Source organism: Wyeomyia smithii, chromosome 3 (assembly GCF_029784165.1).
Source record: "Wyeomyia smithii strain HCP4-BCI-WySm-NY-G18 chromosome 3, ASM2978416v1, whole genome shotgun sequence".
Classification (NCBI taxonomy): Eukaryota; Metazoa; Arthropoda; class Insecta; order Diptera; family Culicidae; genus Wyeomyia; species Wyeomyia smithii.
In genome coordinates, this window is record NC_073696.1 from 163163118 (window position 1) to 163178734 (window position 15617).

Sequence of the window (15617 nt, forward strand, 5' to 3'; positions counted from 1 at the left end):
TATACTGAAACGTAAAAAATGGGAGTAAGTTATCCCATGTGTGCGGTTTTCCGCCAATAAATTGCCTTAGGTAAGTTTTTAACTCCCGATTAGATCTTTCCACCAAATTTGCTTGTCACGCTTGCACACATCTTTCATGAGTGTGCTTACAAAATTCGCACCGTTATCTGTAACTAACTCCAACGGTACGCCGAATTTGCAAATATAATTCTCTACAAAAGTCCTCGCTACCGTCTGGCTTTCTTGGTTTTCCATAGGTGCGACAGTTAAATATCTAGTTAGGTCGTCCTGCATGACCAGACCATAACGATTTCCTAAGTCGGATTCGGGTAACACTACTATATCCATGTATAATTTCTCGAATGGCTCCGATGCGGTTGTGGTGATCTGCATCGGTATCTTGTTTGATCTTCCAATTTTGTTCTTTTGGCAGGAATCACACTGCCGAACGTAGTTCTCGATATCCCGTTTCATCGTAGCCCACGTAAAAAGTGTGCCAATTCTTTGGCGCATTCGTCGCGCTCCTACGTGCCCTCCTAAGGGTGCATCGTGAAATTCCTTTAAAATTGTTTCCACTTGATCTGGCGCAATTACTGTACGCTCGCTATTGGCATTATATAATACTATTTGTTTTTCTAGCTTACCCGCTAGGAACTGAATCATTTGCAGAACTTCCTGTTGCTTGATTTTTCTGAATGATATTAGGTGAATGACCCCGGCTGCCTTTACTGCCGTGGGGCTCTTATTGAAGCTATCTAAAAATTGGGAAAAAAATTTCCGGCAATCGATTAATGAACTTTCGCTGCCGTCTACTATGAAACCGCCTACCTTCTTGTCTTTAAATTTGAGTACACCATCCTCTACGTAGTCCTTCAGTCCTTGTGACAGCTGATACAGTGTCTGAAGTTCTCTGTACGCCGTCCGACTGTTCAAAATGACAAGACGAGCTTCGATATTCCTCTCGTCCAATATTCTCTTCGAGACTTCCACCGTCTCACTTGGTATCAGGTCATTTGATAATGCCTGTGAAAAGTCATCATATGAAATGTTGACGAGTTGTTGCTCATCCTCGTCCTCAGCGATGTCCGCAATGTCTATTGCACTCAAATCTTGTATTGTGCCGTTCAAATCATCCGAAGCGTTCTTCTGCTGCTCTAGCAGGCGTTTCTGCTGGCGCGTAATCATGGCTATCTGCCTGTGGGGTGAACTTTCTTGCCCCTGACACGTCCCATCTGATAAACGTGACAAAAAATCGGCGACTATATTTTCGCTACCTTGTTTATACCTAATGCTGCATTCCAAACCCTGCAACTTTAGTCTCAATCTTGTCAGCGTTGGAGATGTCTCTTTGAGCCTCCAAATAGCTATAAGTGGTCTGTGGTCCGTGTGAACGATAAACTTTTGACCAAAAATGTAATGTTTGAAATATTCTATGGCCCATACAATCGCCAATAGTTCCTTTTCTATGATATGATATCTGGTCTCTGCACCTACAAGTGCACGACTCGCGAACGCGATCGGCCGGTGCATGGATTTTTCATTCGACAGGACGGCTCCAATAGCATAATTGCTAGCGTCTGTCGTAATAACAAAAGTGTCTTGATAATCTGGCCGGACTAAAACTGGCTCTGTAGGTATACATGTGTAGGTATACCTGTATCCTGGGTATAACCTACCAGGACTTTCTCCAGAAAACCCTGTACGCGCAATTGGCGCGGAATTAATACACACAGATTAACGTGGACTAACTGGCTCTGTAATCAGCGCGTTTCTAAGGAATTCGAACGCTTCCTGACATTCTTTTCCCCACACAAATTTAGCGTCTTTCTTCAACAAATCATTCAGCGGCTTGCGCTTCTCCGCGCTGTTGGGGATAAACTTCCCGTAAAAATTTACTGTTCCCAGAAATGACCTTATACCTTTTACGTTTGTGGGTGGTTTAAGGCTTTGAATGGCCTTAATATTTGCATTGGTGGGTTTTATGCCTTCTTCATTAACGACATGACCCAAATACTCCAGTTCCTTTTTCAAAAACTGACACTCAGATGGTTCTATTTTTAAGTTATGTTTGCGCAAAGCTTGTAATACTTTTCGCAAGTTATCATTATGGTCGGTGATAGTGTCACCGAAAACTATAATATCATCGAGGTAGACAAAAGCTTTCACGTCCCCTATCTCAAAGAGAACAGTATTCATAAGTTTTTGGAATGTTGAGGGGCTGTTCTTCAACCCCATCGGCATCCGTGTAAATTCGAAGTGGCCTTTGGGAGTGGAAAACGCCGTCTTAGCTGCATCTCGGCGGTCTATCGAGACTTGATAGAACCCCGATTTTAAATCAATTGAGGAGAAATATTTTGCCCCTCCAACATTATCCAATATCTCATTTATAAGAGGTATTGGGTATACAAACGGCTTGGTAACTTCGTTCAATGATCTAAAGTCTACCACAATTCTGTATCTTTTATTACCGTCAGCATCCGTTTTTTTTGGTACACATAACACCGGTGCATTCCAGGGACTAGTGCTGGGCCTAATAATTCCCTGCACCCTCATTTCCTCTATTTCTTTATTAATTTGTCGTTTCGTGGCCTCCGGAAATCTATATTGTCGTTTATTAATAGGCACCTCCGATGAAGTTTCTATCGTGTGTACGGCGGCGTCAGTAGTAGTTAACTTGTCGCCCTCGAAAAAGAATATATCCGCATAGCTTTCGACCATATTCTTCACTGTCCTGAATTCTCTATCAGGCAAGTGCGCCAAATTCAGCACTTGCCGTAGTTTTTCAATTCTTGCATTTCCTTTTGACTCTGGTGTCAGCTTGTGCTCCAACAGGTCATAGTCAAGCCTCGAGTCTAGGTCCAACTCGGGCATTATAGTATTCCTCGAGTCAAGAAAATTGTTCTTCGGCTCTTCATTTCGATATGTTTGGTGCTCTCTATTTATTTCGTTTTTGTCTACGTCAGCCTCATTGCGGGCTGTGTTGCTAGTATCTCGCAACTCGTTCTGCACCATAACTCTATTTCTGGCTGCCACATAAACATGTTGACGAAGGACTTCGTCTTTGGGCATACTCCACGGACTCAAGTCGTCCGGACTTCTGTTTCCGTGTTTCTTGAACACTATGTAATCAAAATTATTTCCTATTTGAAGCGTATGCTTCCTTAAGAATTCTGCGCCGATTAATCCGTCGCTTGGCAAATTTTCTAATATATGAAATTGCGTCGGGATCAAAAAGTCTCCGACTATTAAATCCAACATAATTGTACCTGAGGTACGCACAATGTCTTGGCCGATACCTCCAAAAGTGGTTACGTCCTGTGTATTTACCGGTACATTCAAAAGATTCACAATGCGTGCATTAATTATATTCGCACATGCACCTGTATCTAAGATCAAGTTCAACGTAAATTTGACATTCTGCTTAGCCAGTAGGGTTAACATTAAGTGCCCTCTGACATCGTAATATACTCGCTTAGCCACACAAGCACTGTTGTCTCTTATGTGAATGCATGCGGTCCTCCAATCGGCTATTTCTATATTGCTGGGCTCATCGGTACATCTCCGCCAGTCAACATCTTCGCAAATTTCTGCTAAATCCTCGTTAAAATATTCCTGTGTAACAGGATCCAAAATACCTTCTTTTTGCGAATTACTACTTCTTTCATTAATGTTGGCTACCATAAGCATTTTCTGAGGCATCCGGGTATACGAATTCCTGTACCTCCTATCAGTTGGTCCATTTTGACCGTAATAATTATATTTCTAACCAGTGGCGTAGCCCCTTTGACTCCGCCGATATGAACGTGCGGTGCGATAACTGTAATTGTATCGATTACCGTCGCTAGATCTACATATATTGTCATAATTGTTTTGCTTGTAGATTATTCTATCCCTATTTTTGTGATTATAATATTCATTTCTTCCCAGGCGGCTGTTGCTACAATTGGCGTCTTCGTAATTAATTGTGAAAATATTTCTGCTACTATCAAAGTGTCTAAGCGCAACGCGCTGTCTTTCGACCCATTCTAGGCCCTGTATTCTGTTTTCTATTTCCGCGATGTGATAACGCTCATGGTAGTAATCCTCTAAGTCGTCTAGCAGCTCTTCTAACTTCAATGCTCGTTTACCCTGAGCAGCTTCTTTCAATGCGGTGTCACACAAACCCGCCATAAAATGTAATCGAAGACTAACTATCATGCATGACTTCGTACAATTAGTTTCGTAGGAGTCGCTTTGCTCCTTAATTTTCAATATCCTCTTTTTATAATCAGGAAAGGTCTCATTCGCCTCCTGTTTCAATGTTTCTACTTGATTTATAACTGCCTCGATGCGTATAATATCCCCAAATTCCTTTAATAAATTCTGCTTAACCTGTGGCCAAGCATTTGCGTTAATTCTATGTATTGCGGCAGCAGCTCTGCCTTTTAGTTTCAATAGAATAATATAAACCAGTGGAGCGTGTGATACTCCTTCTGGTATCTCCCGAGCAAAATGCTCGATATGATAAACGAACGCTTCTAGTCCGTCTAGCGATCCATCAAATTCTGGGATGCACTGCATGGCATCTGCTTTTGGAAACGTGTACTCCATTATGAATATAAAATTTTATATATATTTTCTTCAAAAAAAAATAATAATAATAAAAGGTACTGCGGAATAAATACTATAAGGGCAGAATAAATACTACTACAATAAAAGGCTTATGTAGCCTTCTTCCTCTTTTTCCTAGGTATCACTAACGATTCTGTTGACCAGATGTGATAACGTAGCGTGACCGACTCTAATTTCTTCGTCGCGCCATCAAAAAATCTGAACACCAAGTTTCGAACCATTTAATTGTATCGCCGCGCGCGTTGCGCTTATTGATTTACTTTTTTCTTTGACCTACTAAACATTTCACCGCTACTGAATCGTTTTGCTTATGCCAGCAGCACGATCTACCAATGGCCATTAAAATTACTGCATACAAACCGCGACCTTGACCGTGCCTGGCACAGCTGATCGCAAAAACACTGTAAAATACGTCACCTATTCAACCTGGTGGCATAAGAACGGGACGACAAGCATTCTAGCATATGCAACTATACTGTATAAGTGAAGACGCGATCGCAGAGGCTCTCACGCTCTTTTTATATCGCTAACGATAGCGTAGCTCCCAATTTAAATACTTGCTGTATGGGTACCAGTGAGCTAAAACTCTTTTTCAGAACAATTAAGGTGAGTTCCATGTGCGTAACTCTGTCTGTTTGCGTTCTACAATTCGTCTTGCCATCGGTGTTGCCGCAGGCACTGCTATTTAATTAGTCAGGTCGTGCAAATGTCAACTAGTTTATTTCGCTGGTACGGAGTCACATTATTTTTGGGCGAAATGAATGAACCTTTCTTGTTATAGGGAAGAAAATCAAGAACTTACCGGTTAAAATTTATCTTCCTGTTGCGACAGATTCGTCTGAAAAAAAAAAAATAAATCGAGTTCGCGTAATGTTAGGTTTCTTCCAACACTTTTTTACACTTTTTACACACTGGTAAAGAAAATCCTTATCATACACAACAACAGCTCCGCACTTGTGTTCTTGTCAATTTTTAATAATTTTTCACTTCGTCTTTACTCGTATTATTATTGTACAATTGTTTACTTGATCATATTATTTTTCTTCCTCTTGTTTTGTGTTGCTTCTTTATCACTATGAACCACTTTTACATTTTTTTTCTTTCAAGCGCGAACCAAATCTGTTTTTAACACTATAAAAGTTTGTAACCAATGTTCTTCCTCACTATTTTTTTGCTGTTTTTTTTCCTGTTTCCCTAGCAGCACTACTTTCCAAGCTGCTGACCTCGTTAAATCGTTAAATACTTTTTCTTCAGTTCTCTTTTTTTCCTTTTTTTTTTAAATAACACACTCTTTTTCCTCCGCGAGCACTACTTGGATTAAAACTCCGAAAAACTATTTCATTTTTCACTGAACCACAGATACTTAAACCACTACTTTTTCTTTTTGCTTCCTTAGCGTGATTACTACGACCGAGTTTACGACCGCGTCTGACTCCCGAGATACGTCCGAAGATTAAAGAAAAGATTCAATGGCGCAGAAAAGACCACGCGCTGTCACCACATGTGTAGGTATACCTGTATCCTGGGTATAACCTACCAGGACTTTCTCCAGAAAACCCTGTACGCGCAATTGGCGCGGAATTAATACACAAGATTAACGTGGACTAACTGACTTTATTTTCGTACATCACTACTTAAATATACCCTACCGGTAACTCAGAGAGAGAGACTTTCTCCACTCTCTGTTTACCTTACTAATCTCTTAACCTAATCTAGTACTGCTAAAGTACGGGCGGCGTTTTGTTTACAACACAAAACTTTATTTTGGTTGAGTTTGTTTGCCGGTGGCACAGCAGAAGGCTGCGCGAAGTTCTTTGCCACCTGTGGCATAATCTGTTGATACATAGAGTGTTGACAGAGCCGTTCGCGGTCCTCTGTCAAGGGAACCAAATGTTTCGCCTGACTAAAGCATAGCAGAAGGCTATGCCCTCCTAGGAACAACATTTAACTTTAATTATAAGGCTCGTGACGGAGCATTGGGTTCTTCGCTGGGTGTGACGTCACACCCGCTCATCTGATAATAATATTGATCAAATCGGTTGTGTAGTTTCTGAGATAATGAAGTTTCGTGATTTTCACATTTCGGTACATTACAGACGAAGTTACAGTTCGATTACAGTAAAATTCAGTAGGGTGTAGGCAGCTAGACTTATTAATTGACACTAATTTTGTGGAAATCGGGTCAGTCAGGAACCGGGTCTGAGAAAAGTGAGTGAGTCCAAGTAGTCTTCGGAATATGCTCCTTTTCATAGCTGGATTTCACATTTTTAAACATAACAGGCAAAGTAATAGTCCGATTGCAAAACAAATCAATAGGGTCTTATGAGGCAACTAGACCTTCCATTTGACACTGATTTTAAGAAAATCGGTCCAGCTATCTCTGAGAAACATAGTGAGATTAAACAGTCTTCAGAACACGTTTCTTGTCATAACTTTTGAACCACAACTTCAATTTTTATAAAAATCCAAAATTAAGGGTTTTTTAGGTAGCCCGTTTCATTTGAATTTTGTTAAAATCGATTGTGTAGTTTTTGGGAAAATGATGTTTCATGATTTTTACATTTTGATACATAACCTCTAAACTATAAATCCGATTACAATAAAATTTAATAGGGTCTTATGACACAACAAGACCTTTCATTTGCAATTGATTTCATGAAAATCGGTGTAGCCATCTCTGAGAAAGGTGAGTAAGAATAAAAATCTGCACATACACACACACACACACATACACACACATACAGAAAATGCTCAGCTCGTCGAAGAGTCGAGTGATATATGACATTCGGCACTTTGGAGCACTTTTATACCTTAGGTTTTTGCAGTAATTGTGATTTTGCATTTCTAAATTTTTGTAAGCGTGTAATCTGCTATTGTGCGCTACACGCTAGTCGCACTTCACGAGCGATTATCTCGAAACTATTTTTTCATAGAAGTGTGCTTATGGTGAGTATAGTTTCTAAAGAACCGTTAACTCGATCAGGCCGAATTTTTGCAGGCATGTTTATAACAATTATAGTCTGCTCAGGGCCTCGGAAAACCGTTAAGTGTCGGTAGGATCGTAACGCTAGCCCCGTAATTATCCTGTACACTAAACAGTTGACTGCGAAGTCTGTTTGTAATAAACAAAAGTTCAAGTTCCGAATCGGAATGTAGCACTCAACGCTTTGCTAGCCTGCTCGGAAACGAAGAAATTTAAATTTCAAGCCAATTTTTTCTCTTGCTGCAAGACTTTTGACGAAAAATTTTAGACAAACGATCAGCATTTTTGCGAAAAAAAAGCTAATTTTGCAAAATTATTCGTTCACGTGAAACGTTAAGGTATAACCACACACAAACATTCAAGAAAGAACAACAATAATCGAAAATCTCGGGTGAATTTTCAAAGCGGAATGCGTTATAAATCACTTGTACACTAGCGCCGCGTAGTGACCTAATTACTGCAATGTATATTTTTTTGCAGGTGTACGAGGCTGGCGTCACTGGTAGCGCTCTTTGGTTACGTATTGCTAGTACTAAAAACTTTACACAAGTTTGGAACTCAGCTTGAACGTTTGTCTGCGGTAGTGTTCGACATCGGACCAAGTAAGGTCCGGTCCAGTCCGGTCCAAAGTCCGATCGGACCGGAACCTTCAAAGTCCGATTATTTTCCAGACCGGACCGGACCGGAACACGGACCCAACGTTTTCGTTCCGATGTCCAACACTAGTCTGCGATATAACCTACATCTCATGATCTCATGTTATGTAAGTTGTATACGCGCGGACGGCGATACATTAAAAAAAAATGAACTGCGTAATTAGAGTTATAAAATGGAACTGACTTTATTGATTCACATTAAGTTTAGCGATCCCACGATCGCACCTAAAATATGCCAACCTAGCGATACCCTAGTACCTGGCTGATGCGCTGACTGCTGCAGAAAACATGCCTTCTGCACTGGGTCGCGACATTATTTCGGTGCGTGTGCAGGTCTCCGTTGTAACTTGTATAAATAAATATGCGTTTACTTATTTAGAGTATAATGTGTAGCTACTCAAAAAAAAAAAATTAAAATTTATGTTTATCGCGAGCACATGTGTAAAAACCTATTACGAATCCGTCTTCTGATTCCAGCAGTACTGAAATTGATGAGTTGCCGAATTATTTCGGTTTGGAGATCACCGGTCACCTAGGTGATCAATTAAAGGGTAAAGTAAAGCTTCGTAGCCGCAAGGTTACAGGGTCCGATTTGACAAGCGAGTGGTGATAAGTTCGAATCTTAGTGAAACCAAGTCACTCGTTGGCAAAAGTACTTTTGAGTATCGGTTTATTCTCAGACTTCTCTCCAGACTTAATAATCACTGGTCTAAAGCTTCGATATCATAGACTATAGCTCGTTATACGCTGTTAGACTGATAGCTTCCAGGAAGATATGGTAAAGTCGATTACGAAGGAAGTAGGTTACTAACTCTGACACGCTTCTCAATACGTAATACGTAACACTGCAAAAAGATAAATCGTTCGGACAATGCGACAAAAGTTAAAAAAACTACTGGGCGCAGTGGTACAAAAAAAGGTAAAAAAATTGGAAGGTTGTATTTGACACACGAACGCCTTCTTTATTTTTCCTGTGTGGACTTATCACTGCGACCAGAGACATATGATTTATTGTGGTAATGCCTAGGTGTTTTCTGTACTTCGTATTTAATATTATTCGCAGTATCATATTGAAATAAGGGATACGCTTATCATTTATTTCCGTGCTTGTGTGTGAGTTTTACCTTTCCTTTTCAAGCTCAATGCTCTATACCGAGCCTCTTCATCATACCAATATCGCCTAAATACAATTTCCTGAAGAGAACAATCCTACGTTAAATCAGTTCAGTTTTATTGGAAGAAAGACTTATTTTTGTTAAAAGGAAAGCCAGAAGGGGATTGTAGACATTCAGTTTAAAGGAAGGGTATGTGGTGGAGAGCCCTAAAATAAACCCAAGTTAAGATTCTTTGACAACCGAATGGCATTATTCTACTAAGATTCGAACCAACGACCACCCGCTTGTCAATGCGGACTCTGTATCTTTGCAGCTACGGAGCTCCTTAACGGGTGCTTTACTTGATGCAGTTTTATGCATTAGAAATTGGCGTTTGAAGTAGAAAAATTATTTTCTGAATAGCTCTGACGGTTACACAAGTATTTTGGTGAAAGGTACGTATCGTCGGCTGAAGGAAATGCTGGCACAACTCTAAACTACCTTTTCAGGTTTCTGTATCGGACGATATAGAGGTATATACACTCGGTCAGAATGCACTTTTCTGGAGATAAGGCGTCGTACACAAATAACGTAACGCAAGAAGGGGAGGAAAGGAGGTTGAGTTTGCGTTACTTATTGTTACGTATGTAGGAGTGGGGGTTGTTGATACAGTTACGTGACTGTGATTTGCCTTCGTAATCGAAAATTTTTGGGGATTTAGCGTTACGTAATTTTTGGGGCGGGGAGAAGTCATATTGAACGTTACTTGTCGTTACATAGGGGGGGGGGGGGGGTCGAAAGTCTGGTTTTTTAGCGTTACTTAATTTGTGTACGTCGCTCAAACCCTCTTGCGTTACGATGCGGTTTCCAAAGAATCCGATTGTGGGGAAACTGTGGATGGACTTTTGCTGTTTTCAGGCATACTATTCTATTACCGGAAACACCCGATTTTGCAGTGTAAGTAAATTAGAAAATGATTGCGAGTGATGGATAAAATGATTTTATTTTATTTTGAATAGCTTCATGTGAATTACGAGCTGGATTTGTACTTGGCCGCAGCAAACGGGAAGCTGAGACCTATACCTGGTGCACCTCAAGGTTTCCTATGCCGAACTTAAGTGAAACAAACCAGCATGGAAGAGGTTTGTCTTATTTTTGTCTTTTCTTGTGTGTTTTTGTATGTTACATTGAGTAAATCCTTATCCAGAGACTGCTTCTGACGTTGTCATTGCTGCTGCTTCTGGACTACAACTGCTGCTGGGATTACTGTTGCTCCTGGGATTACTGTTGTTGGTGGCACTTTCGATACTGCTGCTGACATTGCTGCCGACCATAAATTGTTTCCTCCAAGCATTTCCGTGGAAACTATTACAGGTTCAGAAAGGTTCAAAGGGATCGGTAGACTTGCTTCAGAGGGAAAGCCAAGGTAAATGTTTTCGTTATGAGAATAAATGCTTATGTTTTTGCTTTATTTTACTTCTTAGACAGATACCAATAGTTCAGCAGTTGCGACATTGATCGGACAAGCAAGCCTACACAACTTAAACGCTGCGTTCGTATACGTGTTTTGTCTTTACCAGGAACAATTCAATTAAGTAATTTAAAAGAAATCAGAAAAAAATAATTATATGTTTCCATTAAACTCTACTAGAAATTTGGGAAGTAAATTTCGAAAATATTACTAGTCCATACAAAACAAACATTGTCCAATTTTGTAATTTTGTACATGATAAAAAGATCAAAATAAAAAAAAATGAATAAAAGCTCAATTTATTGTAAACTTTTTTTTTTAATGATTACAAAACCATTTTCAAAAATTCTAGCCAACAGTAGTGCTTATGTACTTTGCTCGTTTGGTTCAGCGTTTGACGGTTCGTTTCGTTTTTCAGACTCTGCGCCACTCTATTCACTCTGGTTCAGGCCTATTTTTAAAACTGCTCTTTCGGTTATTTATATCTTTCCAAGATTATGCGAATAACAATAATACTGTCAAGCGCTACTTCCACTGCTTCCGGTCCATGGCGAGAATGCAAAAAAAAAAAAACAAACAAAAATATTTCACACACATTCACATCCTGAGAGTAACATCTAAGTTTCTGCCGTGCACTCCCCGGGAAGTACAAAATATCGTCGGCAACGATATTTTTTATTCGCACGGCGGCAACATGGCACTACCCGGACATTGCACGGCGCTTTGGTATAAATACGTTCGAAATAGAGCTTTATTATTAATTAGAGACACCTTACCACTTCGGTGGTCGCGCCTGTGTATGCGAATGACCTACACAATTATAAAAGAGCGGAATTTTTTTATGAATTATGAACTGGAACTATGCTGCTATACATCCGAAAATCGCAGGTCCAGCGATTCGCTGTAGACTTTGCAGACAAAACAATCAAGGTTCAATTTGTCATGATTATTTTAGCTCTTGTTAATTTTTTTTATTTTTCCTGTATGGACTTTCTAACTGCGATCAGAACCATTGGTCTATTGTGAGATATGCTCGGCTGTCTACTGTATCCCGCACTTACATTATAAGCAATACCGCTACTGAGAACTGGCATGCTCATTATTATTTTATCAGTGCTTGTGTGAACCTATGTGATTTTATCCTTCCTGTTACACGCTTACTGTTCTACTATATCGAGCCTCGTTCCACCTGCCAGATAACACCAATTATAATTGCCCTGGAGAAGTTTCGTCGTGCGTCCTTCTGGCCAGTTTTATTAATAAGTGGTACTTATTTATTTTAAGAAGAAATCACGCAAAGGTTTCATAGATTCCAGCATAAGGGGAGGGTAAGTAGTGGATCCTGAGATTCAAGATCTGAGATAAGATTCGAGCCCACGGACATCCGGTCTACCTTGCGGCTACGCAGTTCCTCCTTGTTTAATCCTGATTTGTTTGATCTCGACTGACTTATTTAAAATTTGAGCATTAAACCTTATCATTTCGGCTCCGATATGACAAAACTTGTACGCCCTGATTACCTGAAGAATGAATAAAAAATTAAAATCATTTTATTCTCCTTATTCATGAACTCAAATACCTGCAACTTTGTGATATTGATACACACTTTTTAATTATTCTAGAATGAAAAGAACTTTCAGAACAATCAATTGTTTCTAATACACACGCGTTATAATCAGTTCAAAACCGATTTATTAAAAAAAATCAATTACATCAACATTAATAATTAGTTGACCATTCCCGGCGATGCTCGGGATAGATTCAAAAACAAGAATCACCTTTTTATATTTCTCTGTCCCATTAGCACAACTCACGTCAGAAATATTACGTCACATTTCACCTCTGATAGTTCCATCGTCATTTTAAATGTAACATCATTTCACTATTTTCATTATTATCACATTATTAAAACGCACAGAGCTGAAATACTCATATTCAGTTTTATTTTGCGATAAGGGCTGTTCTACTGAAACTGGAAGTCGCCATTTTGGACTTCAAAAAGACGTCTGGGGTTCCACTTTTGAAGGTATTGAAATTATTGGTCAAATACCACTTTAGGCTATATTCTTGACACCGGAGTCGTCATCTTGGAGTTCAAAATTACTATTAGGAATGATTTCTGGCCTCTGGGCATAATCCTGTTCCTGAAAACCCTAAGATTGGATTGTATTTGACCACCTTGGGATGTTCGCCAGAATCCGGAAATTACCATCACAAAATTAAATATGGCAGCTGGAGTTGATATGGGATGACCATTTGGGGTTGTATTTTTAAGTTTAGGTCTAATAATCTGTAAGATGAATCACGATTGCTACAATGTTTGTAGTTACGCATTTGATGAAACTAGCTTCATGTGTCTGACATTGGCGGCACACATTTATTTGTCACATATTATCCAGCTGAAAATCAAAAACAATGACTTGCGACATTAGATTTTTTTACCTTATAAAAAAAACACATGAATTCGAAAATCCGCGTGAAAAAATTCGTGAAGAATCGCGAAAAAAAACCTGATCGGTGCGTATATATTAACATAAAAACATCACTTCGCGCGCACATTTGAATCAAACGTATTGATGTGATTAAAATTTATCAATTTTGGGGCTACTAACATTCATGATTTTACATGTCTACGCAGTTTTAAGAAAAAAAACTCATATTTTATTTATTTATTCAATCTTTATTCAATATTTGCAACATATTTCCATATTTTCTTCATTTGCCAGATATCCTCAAATTCCATTCCTAAGCATAATCGAACATTTTAATGTAAAAAAGCACGCGAAATTCAAAGCAAAAGTCATCGCCTTGAATTTTGCGTTAGAGGCAAATTACGCATTGAATTTCATCATTATAAATGTTTCATGTAGTGACTAATATTTCAATTTTTAGTAATCAGGTACCTGTTGTTTCTCTTCAAATGTCTTTTCTAAACATCAACAGACACTTATTGAAAAAAATCACATATCATCGCTTTGAATTTTGATTTAGAGGTAGATCGAGCATTAAAAGTCATTTATCACAAGACTACGTGAAACATGCGTGAAACATATTTCTCCTCAAATATCCCTCCGAACATTTTAATGTAGAAAAAAACACATATCATCTTTATCTCTATGAACTTTGATTGTAAGGAAAATTGAGCATAAAAAGACATGATTTTGCATGATAAGCTCAGTAAAAAAAAGAAAATACCATAACTTTCCCACACATGTCTATCCGAAACAATAACAAACATTTTGTTATAGAAAAATAAAACACATATCATCGCTTCAGATTTTGATTTAGAGGTAAATCAAGCATGAAAAGTCATGATTTTTCATGTTTTTCGAAGTCTTGTGAATTATATCTTCAGTAATGAAATCCCTATTATTTCTCCTCAAATGTCTCGTTTGAATATCAATATGAAAAAAAAACACATGCCATCGCTTTGAATTTCGAATTATAGGGTGAATATTAAAGATTGAACGAAAAAAAGTCAGGTTTCATTTATGTTTTACATTATGTGAAGGATCTCACAGTTTTCATTATTAAGAAACCCTAAATGTTTCACAAACATATTGCTTCGAACTCTACGAATATTTTATTGCAATAAAACGTACATGTAACCGCTTACTTTCTTGATTTAAAACGATTTAAAATTATGGTGCTTATTGTGCACCTCAGTAACAGCGGTAATAATATCAATAAAATCTGCGTTACGTAAATCTATTTTTATATAGTGGATAAAAATAATTAATCATGCACCATCCTATAAATGAAGCGCTCTAATCTAATACTGCGCTATCAAAATAATCAAAAGAAAACAAACTGCACATCGCCGTTGTTGCATCGCACACAATGAAGTTTGAATCGCACAGCCCCGCCACCACGTTTTACGTTATGTGAATGATATTTCCATTTTTATTATTAAGAAACTCTAAATGTTTTACAAATATATTGCTTCGAACTCTACGAATATTTTCTGCAATAAAACGTACATGTAACCGCTTACTTTTATGGTTTAGAACGATTTAAAATAATTACCATTACCATTGCACCTCAGAAATGGCGGGAATGATATCAATAAGATCTGCGTTTCGGAATTCCATTTCAACATAGGAGATAAAAATAATTAATCATGAATCATCGTATGAATGAAGCCCTCTAATTCAATACTGCGCTATCAAAATAATCAAAACAAAGCAATATGTACACCGCCGCTGCTGTTTCGCACACTACTAGATATAAATTGCACAGCTCCGCCGCCACGTTTTACATTATGTGAGTGATATCAGAATTTTTATTATTAAGAAACCCTAAATGTTTCAAAAATATATTGCTTCGAACTCTACGAATATTTTCTTGCAATAAAACGTACATGACACCGCTTACTTTCTTGATTTAAAATGATGGTGCTTATTGTGCACCTCAGTAACGGCGGGAATAATATCAATAAAATCTGCGTTACGTAAATCCATTTTTTTATAGTGGATTAAAATAATTGATCATGCACCATCCTATAAATTAAGCGCTCTAATCCTAAACCGCGCTATCAAAATAATCAAAACAAAACAACCTGCACACCGCCGTTGCTGCGTCGCATACAATGAGGTTTGAATCGCACACCCCGCCATCGTGATCTCGTTGCGGCAGGAGAAGTTTGGTTGTGTTTGTTTTGACCAAGTCCGCATGCCAGCCGCACCGGACTTGCTTCAAAACAAACACAACTAAACTTCCCTCTCGCCCGCGACGCACGAAGACGAATGAACCCCTAGGAGCGAATGAACCCTGGTCCGACATTTTTGTTGCATTTGAGCACG

At 38.7% G+C, this 15617-nt stretch overlaps 1 long non-coding RNA gene across 1 annotated transcript; it reads left to right on the forward strand.

Annotated features, from left to right (window-relative positions):
- Nucleotides 1-10210: 10210 nt before the first annotated feature.
- LOC129728075 (uncharacterized) lies at nt 10211-11025 on the forward strand. Its single transcript, XR_008728622.1, has 3 exons — nt 10211-10486; nt 10552-10770; nt 10833-11025. It is a non-coding gene; the product is annotated as an uncharacterized LOC129728075 (long non-coding RNA).
- Nucleotides 11026-15617: the final 4592 nt, after the last annotated feature.